The sequence below is a fragment of the Sciurus vulgaris genome, assembly GCF_902686455.1.
Source record: "Sciurus vulgaris genome assembly, chromosome: 9".
Lineage (NCBI taxonomy): Eukaryota > Metazoa > Chordata > Mammalia > Rodentia > Sciuridae > Sciurus > Sciurus vulgaris.
The window spans coordinates 112,125,918-112,136,017 of record NC_136469.1 but is presented as its reverse complement, the minus strand read 5'-3'; the positions used below and the strand labels follow the sequence as shown (position 1 = coordinate 112,136,017).

The 10,100-nt window shown below is 37.0% G+C and overlaps 1 long non-coding RNA gene across 1 annotated transcript; it reads right to left on the bottom strand.

Moving 5' to 3' along the window:
* Positions 1-7,243: 7,243 nt before the first annotated feature.
* On the bottom strand, positions 7,244-9,828 carry LOC306670096. The gene is made up of 2 exons (XR_013766316.1): positions 9,281-9,828; positions 7,244-9,232 (listed from the first exon to the last, which is right to left on the bottom strand). It is a non-coding gene; the product is annotated as an uncharacterized lncRNA (long non-coding RNA).
* Positions 9,829-10,100: the final 272 nt, after the last annotated feature.

Here is a 10,100-nt window from a genome sequence, read left to right as displayed (position 1 = left end):
TTAAAAAAATTTAAATGTAGCACAGAGAAGATAAAAGCGTGCAGAGCAGTCAAGGGAGGTTGGTCTACAGCCCAGTGTTTCCTGTGTGTATAGAGAACACAATCAAGGTTACAATGTGAATCAGCTTTCTACCCATCCTTTCCCTTGACCTGGATCACAAGGATTTCCCTATGTTGTTAAGTATTTTCTGAAAATGCTATTTTGATGGCTGTATAACTTTTTCCCCCTCTATGGATTTGCAATAAATTATTTAGGTATAATCCTTTTGTTGGGCTTATGGGTTGTTTCTATTTTTTAAACCATTATAAATCAACTTGAGATGAACAATAGTGCACATATATCTTCCTTCTTCCTGGCCATTTTTTAGTACAAACTCCCAGTAGTAAAATTGCTAGATCAAAGAAAACTCACATTTTTTAAAGGTTTTTGAGACATATTGTCAAGTCCCCCTCAAAAAGGTTTATACTTTTCACTCTGCATGTGTAAAGTGTTACAAAGTCCCAGGGGAGGGGGAGCTCCATTATTAAAGGCTAATGGATATTAGGTCATCAACTTTAAGAACTATTTTAAAAGTTCTGAGTCCTGGACCTTTGCCATAAACTCCCATCTATAATGTAATGAAGAAGACAAATCTCTCTTACATGCCATCTGTGAGGGAATTTGTGCCAAATTATCCAAATGGACCTCTTTTATTAAAGCAAACTTAGGAGGCAGGAAATACCACAAGTTTTGTTGCACTGGTATTATTCCAGGCAGAGCTTAAGCACAGAATCAGGTGGAATCTGGTGGGGGTCATTGAGTAAAAACTCCAAACAGACAAAATGTGTTGAGCGTATGTGGGAGATTGTCTTGGATTTGACTGACCACGTGGGTCCTTTCATACTGTAGGATCCAGATCCATCCCTGAGAGGGTAGCAGACAGCAAACCCATCTGCTTAACCATCACTGCTGTTGTTTAACGTGGGGGGCTTAAGCCATCAGGACTTGAAGGGCGACTGGAGGAAGTCATCTGTGAGACCCTGTAAGGGCGTGAAATAGACCAGGCATTTGGGATGCGATTTAAACCCCAGTTCTACCACTTGCTAGCACAATGACCTTGGGGAAGTCATTTTACCTCTCTGAGCCTTAATTTTAATTTTTTCCTCTGCAGATTAGAAGCAATTGGGTCCATCTTGTAGGCCCAGTTGTGAGAATGAAAAGAATCACATCTATGAAATACTTCGGATAATTTCACTTCTAAGTTGTTTTTTTTTTTTTTTTTTTTTTTTTTTTTTTTTTATGATACAGGTACCTACCCCACTTATGTGAACCAGCACCCTCTCTTTCTCTCTCTCTCACACACGCATGCGTGCGTGCGCACACACACACACACACATAAACACACACACACACAGAACATTTTGAAGTTGCACAAGATTAGAAACAACCCGTCCCTTGGTAGAAACCCAATGTGATTACTCTGTGCCTAGGAGCTATTGTTACTGTTCAAGTGCGAAGACAGGTGAGCTTTCTTTAATATCTCTGATTGTGAACGGTATCACAGTTGAGAAAGTAGAGTTTTGCCTTTTGGCTCTGTTATTGTATTTTCAGGTATGTTTTTAATCCATAAATGTCTGTCTTACCCCAAGTTCAGCCATTCAATAAATATTTATTATGCCCCAGCCGTTCAGACTCATTACAAGTTTGAAATTTTTAAAATTGCATTCATTTTGTCATTTTGACTTGTAGTCTTTTGGAAATACAAATGCAGTGTCATCACGTGGTTATGAAATTCTTACAAAAAGCACTCACAGAAATCCTCCCTCATACACTTCAGAATGCTCTGTACTTGGTCTTGTAGCTTTTTGGCATCAAAATTTATATGAGAAATACAAAGCTTATATCAGGAATGTCTTGTAAGTAGTAGGAAGATGTTTAAGGTTAGGACCTAAATATATGATTATTAAAACATGTTTGGCAAGTGTGCATTTCATTTTATAAGTGAAAGGATCTGTGGCTTTTCTCCCAGAGCTTAAGTACAAGAGCAGGACTGGGTCTGTCTTGGTGGTATAGACCTTTGTCTCTTGCAGTGTTGAGGTGACACATTTTAGCAAATACTCCCCGCCTGTTGGCTTGACCAGAGATTTGCCTGCCACTTTGAGCTTTGGGTCCAGCAGCTGCAAAGGGTCCTGTCCGTCCTACAATAGCTGCCCCTAAGTGGTAGAACGGCCTCTTTGGAACTCTTTGTTCTCTGAAAAGAAAAGAGCCTTCTGTCAGCTATTTGTTGTCACTTAGTGACTTCAAATGAAAACAAACTTGCCTAGTTGGACAAAAAAGAATGTGTAAGAAACCAAATAATAGAAAGTGATGGAGAGATGCACAGTGAAATTAATAGGCAATATATGTACTAAGAGCTTGTGAGTTCATTCTCCAACTCATCATCTATTCATTTGCACACATTTCTGGGAGGACTTAATATTTGTTTTTGAAACTTCTATGCAGTCTAAATATACTCAGCTTAAATTATTTCCAGACTTATGTTTCTATATGTGTTTATGATTAAGAATACTTTAAACTTGCTCAATCTACATTTTTCAAATAATTTTTAATTTCAAAAGGAACTTATTGTTTTATCTTATTATAAAATCAGTATTTGCATACTTCAGGAAATGATGACAACCCCTTTGAAGAACAACCTGGAAATAGCTATCAAATAAAATCAATGCAAATATGGTTTTTTTTTTTTAAGTTTGGGAAATTTTCTGATATCGTTTCATTGAATAGGTTGTTCATTCCTTTGGTTTGTATCTCTGTGCCTTCCTCAATCCCAATAATTCTTAAATTTGGTCTTTTCATGATGTCCCATAGTTCTTGGAGATTCTGTTCATGATTTCTTACCATGTTCTCTGTTTGGGCAACTTTATATTCAAGATTAAATATTTTGTCTTCATTGTCTGAGGTTCTGTCTTCCAAGTGGTCTAGTCTTTTGGTGATGCTTTCCATTGAGTTTTTAATTTGGTTTATTGTTTCCTTCATTTCAAGGATTTCCATTTGTTTTTTTGGTTTTTTTTTTTTTTTTTTTTTTTTTTTTTTTTTTTTGAGAATCTCTATCTCTTTGTTGAAATGATCTTTTGCTTCCTGCACTTGCTCTTTCAGCTTACTGGTATTATCATTCATTGCCTGCATTTGCTCTCTTATCTCATCCTTTGCTTCATGAATCATCTTAATCATATATAATCTGAAATCCTTTTCTGACATTTCTTCTAACATACTGTCATTGGATTCTATTAATATAGAATCTAGATTTGTTTGGATCATTTTCTTCTCTTGTTTTTTCATGTTGTTCATGTATCTTCCCCTCTAGCAGTGCAGATCTGGGGTATTGCAGATTTTCCCCTATAGGCTTATAGTGGCCCTATAGGTTTCCAAAACCTTTTCTTTAAGGGGAGATCAGTATTAGCAGTGCCCAATTCAGACACTGTGCAATCCTAGACCAAATAGCCCCTATGAGTACAATAACGATATTGTCATAATAAACAGAATGAGTTCAAATATTATCTTCAGTAAAACAAACAGATTTGCAATAAGGTCTGCAGTTTCTAATGGAGGACAAAGAGGATGCAGAGGGAGATAGGATGTAGCTGTTAATGGGATAAGAAAAGAATATACAGAAGTTCTACATAATAGAAAGGGTGAGAGTGTAATCAAAAGAAATTATATGATAGCATGCAAAAAAGGGAGAAAGAGACTCTGAGGGAACAGGTAAACAAAAGGAAAAGAGAGCAAAAAAAGTAAAGAAATAAAAACTTAAATTTTTTCAATAAGGAGAAAAAAAGAAAATCTACAGTATAACAGTCATAGAGTAATGAAACCTCCCAGTGTTCAGTAGCCTGATGCAGGAGAGGTACCTGAAAATGAGCTTCAAGTGTCCAGCAGGCGTCTCAGGATGGGATTTGTGCCACCTAAGATCGATCTACGACTTCCAGGATTATCCAAGATGGCCGCTCTGGCTTCCAAATGTGTTGGCAAATGGGGATCTGCAGCTCAGAGGTGGACGTGGTCAGCTGGAGGTCCTGGAGGCGGGATGCAGTTGGTCAGGCAGGGGTCCTGGAGGTCCGGTGTGTTTGGTGTGGTTGCGGGATCCTGGAGGCCGGGTGCAATCAGTCGGTCTGGGGTCCCGGTGATAGGGCCCAGTCAGTTGGTCTGGGAGTCCTGGCAGCAGGGAGCAGTCAGTTGATGAGAGGGCCCCAGAGGCAGGGAGTGATCAGTCGGGCTGAGGCATCCTGGAGATGGGGCTCAGTCAGTCCGGCCAGGAGTCCTATGGGGCCTGGCTGTTGTCTCAAAATGGCGGCAGCCACATGTAATCAAACCTGCAGGTACTGTGACAGTGAACTTCCAGGCAACAGCAGGCAGCTGGTGCTCCACTGGTGGTCAGTGATCAGTTTGCTGACTGTTGTCAGACGATCGGGAGGTGAACCTCGTGTGTTGGGTGATGGATAGGTGTAAGGCAGGCGATAGACAGGCGAGAGGCAGGCAAATGGCGGATGATAGGCACCTGACAGTGAGCAATCTGCACTCAAAAAAGGCGTCGATATGCTGGCAGACTGCAGGTGATCACAGCAGACAAATGGGGTAAAGAGCAGGGGATCGATAAGCAGCAAAAACTGCCTCACCAAGAAACAGATATCCTCTGCTTGAAACTGGAGTTACAGAGTGACAAGGAATGCAGCCTCCCTCTAGTCCGCCATCTTGGATTACCTGGTTTTTTTATTTTTAAGAAAAACATTAATTCAGGGGTGCTCTACCACTGAGCTACATCCCCAGCCCTTTTTATTTTTTGTTTTGAGACAGGAACTCACTAAGTTGCTTAGGGTTTCACTAAATTGCTGAGACTGGCCTTGAACTTTCAATCCTTCTGCCTCAGCCTCCTGTGTGACTGGGATTACAACTGTGTGCTACCATGTCTGGTGCAGTTATCCTTTGACTCAATAATTTCACTTTTAATTATTATCCAGCATATGCGCTCCCACTTGTGTGAAATGATGCATTTACAAAGTTTGTCATTGCAGCATTTTTTATTGTTTGTTTTATTTAGTCATACAAGATGGCAGAATGCATTTTGATTCATCGTACACAAATGGAGTAAAACTTTTTCATTTCTCTGATTGTACACAATGTAGAGTCACACCATTCGTGTAATCATACATGTACATAGGGTAATGATGTTTGTCTCATTCCACCATCTTTCCTACCCCCTGCCCCTCTCCTCCCTCTCATTTCCCTTTACACAATCCAAAGTTCTTCTATTCTTCCCTTACCACCCTGCCCCCCATTATGTATCATCATCCACTTATCAGAGAAAACATTTGGCCTTTGGTTTTTGGGATTGGCTTATTTCACTTAACATGATATTTTCCAACTCCATTCATTTACCTACAAATGCCATAATTTTATTCTTCTTTATGGCTGAGTAATATTCCATTGTGTATATATACCACATTTTCTTTATTCATTCATCTGTTGAAGGGCATCTAAGTTGGTTCCATAGTTTAGCTATTGTGAATTGAGTCACTCTAAACATTGATGTGACTGCCTAACTGAAGTATGCTGATTTTAAGTCCTTTGGGTATAGGCTAAGGAGTGGGATAGCTGGGTAAAATGGGGGTTCCATTCCATGTTTTCTAAGGAATCTCCATGGTGTTATTTGAAGAGACTGAAACAGTAATTAAGTTTATGTTGACAAGAATTCCAGAACCAGATAGTGAGATAGAGCTAACTTTGAAAGAATGAATGATAATATTATTTACTATCTGTCTAGCTAGCTTGCTAGCTAGCTATCTTTTGGTTTTGTTGAGGTACAATTGACAAAATCATATATATTTAAGGCATACAGCATAATAATTCATATATGTACACTGTAAAATCATAACCACAATCAAGTTAATTAATACAATTTTCACCTCACGTAATTACTTTTTGTGTGGTGAAAACACTTAAGATCTATTCTTTTTAAAAATTTTTTATCTGTTCTAATTTGTTGTACATGAGAGTAGAATGCATTTATACATCTTGATAGATCACACATAATGTAATCTCTCATTTTTCTGATTAGTAAAGGGGGATAGGGAAGATAGAGATACTCTTTATATTTGATTAATTTTTTAAAATTAGGTGTACCTACTTTAGGTTTATAAAAAAGTTGGGAATAGAAACAATAGAAATAAAGAAGAAATTTGAAAAAGAATAGAAACAAGAAACTAAAAATATTAGTTGCATTGGGGATAAGAATCCAGGTGGCTGGGGGACAGAAGTAGGTGGGAAACTTTATGGTATAAAGGGGTATACCCATTCCTGTATTTTCTTAAACATTGTGTGTGTGACAGAGAGAGAGAGTTGCTGGGGGTTGAACCCAGGGCCTCCTGCTCTGAGCTACATCCCCAGCCCTTTTTATATTATATTGAGATAGTCTTGCTAAATTACTCAGGTTGACCTTGAACTTGGGATACTCTTGCTTTAGTTTAACCTCTCAAGTAACTAGGCAGGTGTGTGTACCATGTTTTTTAACTTGTTCAAAAAACTCAAAAAAATTTTAGAAAGGAAGGAAATTTTTATATAAAAATTTAAATATATATGTATAAGTATACATATACACACATAGAAAAAAAACTTTAAAAGTACCTAGCCTAATGTTTTACAATTCCTATTTTGAGTTTCTCAACTGTTTTTTTAATAGCCATCTTTTAAAATACCTGCATAATTTGGACATCAGGATTAAACTTCTCCAAATCATTGTGATGCCTAACGTAAATGAAATATAGCAACAGAAGTATTTGCCAATGGTTTCCAACCTAAGTGTATATCATAATACTATTTGCACAATCCCTTATTGTTAAGCATTTTTATGTTGTTTCCAGTTTTTCATTTTCAACAGCATTGCAATGGATTTTCTTTTACAAAAATCTTTGTGAATTATCTATGTAAGCCTTTAGGACAGAAGCGTAGAAGGTGAATTGCTGAATCTACAAATGCAAAATTCTAAGGCTTTTGGCATTTTTTCCTAAATCACCTTCCTGAAAGACAATATGGAACTGATTACACCCTTGCTAGCTGAATATGAGATTATCAACTTCTTCCTCAGAACCAGATTTTATAATTCTTTTTTATCTTGGCTAGTCAGATTTTTATGCTATTGTTTTAATTTGCATTAAAATTTTTTGAGTAGATTAAATTCCCCTTCTCGTTTATTTATTTTTTTAATTATATCTATTTCTTACGAATAAAAGCAAAAAAAAAAACCCCACTATGGTTTGGTGAAACAGAGCTTTAAAAGAATGTTCTGGAAAGGTGGGGTTGCACTTATTTTTGGTTTCTTTCTTTTTGTTTGTCAAGGTGCTTAGGTTAAGAGCTGCTTTTAGGATGTCCATTCTTATGTAAGCATATAAGCCATTGGCTGGGTTATGCCCGACTTTGTACCTCTGAACATCAGTACTGTTTACTACATCCATTTCCTGTCCTATAAGAGTCTTGCCCAGTCTCCAACATTGACAGCATCTAATATCAACCATTCTGACTTTTTCCAGTGGCATTAAATCAGGCAAGAAAGGTGTTTAAAGTTAATGATAATTTTTTGAATTACTGAACTCCCGATAGTGTTGCACCCTAAAACATGGGCTGTGGGAATCAATTCTGTTAGAATGCTTTCCCCTTAATCTGCCTTTCCAACAGCACTGAGTCAGATGTCTCTTGACATAGTCCCACAGTCCATCTGGCTTACAGACGGTCATCATTAATACAACAGCAATCTGCATCATGTATGTATGTCTAAACATCAAACAAATCAAACTCTTTTGATGTCTTTCTCAATCAGTTTTTAGTTTCAAAAATATTCTCTACAGTGCTGAGTGTAACAGCAAAATTGCTGTAAATCTGCCCTCTCTTCCCCCACCCCACTGCATACTCAAGCAGCATTTTAAGAGATTTAAAACACTTCACTGCTTCAAAAGATACTTGATTGGGGATTACTGCCTTTCTGCAGGATCCGGTCCAGGGTATGTCACAGACTTTGAGTGGAGTGTCCGTCTCTACTCTGTGTGGTCCCTGGTACCCGACAAGACCCAGTTTCCATCTCAAGGGCTACAGAGGAGCTGCTTCTTAAGGGCATTATTTCAGTAGCTACCTGGAATTTTCCAAAAGCCACAGTGCAGGAAGGGAGAGAACACGGGTTATTTCATTTTCCCCCAGTAACATTTTGAGGCAGGTAAGTACACTTTTCATTTTATATACATGTAGTGCTTTCTAACCGCTTCTTACCGGGTGTCCTAGAGAACAGTTGCTAAGTGAACAAGTTTCATGTCACTTTCCAAAGATCATAGGTCCATATGCACAAATAGACTATTAAATGTCCATGGAACATGTACTGTCACCCTCCTCCCCCAAATCTTGTACTTGACTGTAAAGAAATTTTTCAAAACTCAAAGAAAGGAGAGAAGTTTAAAAGGTCACACTCTGATCATGATGCAGTGGGAGGAGAAATGGAAGCAAAAAGGCAATTTAAAAAACCTTATCTGTTTGCAAATTATGAGCACACTCATGGATAACCCTGGGATCAAAGCGGAAACCAAAAAGGAAGTGAAAATTATCAGGAAAGAAATGAAGAAGAGGATATTTTGTGATCGAAACTTCTGAGTACTGTGAGTTCTGCACTCAGGAAATTTTTTATTCATTATTAAAGAATTAAGGAAAGTAGGGCAACTGATTCCTCAGCTTAGGAACTAAAGTGCAACAAGATAAGTCTTAAAAGTAACAAGAGGAAATTTATAAACATAAAAGCTAAAATGTAAAGAAATAGAAGAATGAATAAATAAATCTCAAACTGGTCCTTTGGAAAGACCAATAAAATAGCTAAACCTTTTGAAAGCCCAATTAAGGGAAAAGTAAGATTGTAAGAATACACAACAAGGAAGAAGAAAGAAATGGCCAGTAGATACAAGAGAAATTTGAATTATTTTGAGACTTGTGTAAATAAACCTGTGGTAAGAGGTTTGGAAACCAAGGAAAAAGGAATGGCTTCTCAGCAAAGTATAAATTATCAAAATTAACCCCAAAAGTATAAATTATGGCTGGAAGAGTAATTGAAGAGACTGGAACAGTAATTGAGTTTATGTTGACAAGAATTTCAGAACCAGATAGTGAGATAGAGCTAACTTTGAAAGAATGAATGATAATATTATTTTCTATCTATCTATCTATCTATCTATCTATCTATCTATCTATCTATCTATCTATCTACCTATCTGTCTACCTTTTGGTTTTGTTGAGGTACAATTGCCAAAATAATATATATTTAAGGAATACAACATAATAATTCATATATGTACATTGTAAAATCATAACCACAATCAAGTTAATTAATACAACTTTCACCTCACATAATTACTTTTTGTTTGTGTGGGGAAAACACTTAAGATCCAGTCTTTTAAAATTTTTTTATCTGTTCTAATTTGTTGTACATGAGAGTAGAATGTATTTATATACTTTGATAGATCATACATAAATGGAGTGTAATCTCTCATTTTTCTGATTACATATATTGCAGGATCATATTGGTCATGCAGTCATACATGTACATGAGGTAATAATGTGTTTCACTCTGCTGTCATTCCTAACCCTATACCCTTCCCCTCCTTTCACTCCTCTCTACCTAATATAAAGTAATTCTGTTCTTCCCTATCCCCCCCTTATTGTGAAATAGTATCTGCATATCACAGAAAACATTTGGCCTTTGGATTTTTGGGTTTGGCTTATTTCACTTAACATGGTATTCTCTAACTCCATCCATTTACGAGCAAATGCCAGAATTTCGTTCTTCTTTAAGCCAAGTAATATTCCATCATATACATACATATATATATATACATATATATATACATATATATATATATATATATATATAGTTAGTTAGCTATTGTGAATTGAGCTGCTATAAACATTGATGTGGCTGCATCACTGTAGTATGTTGATTTTAAGCCCTTTGTATATAAACCAAGGAGTGGGATATCTGGGTCAAATGATGACTCCATTTCAGGTTTTCTGAGGAATCTCCATACTGCTTTCCAGAGTGG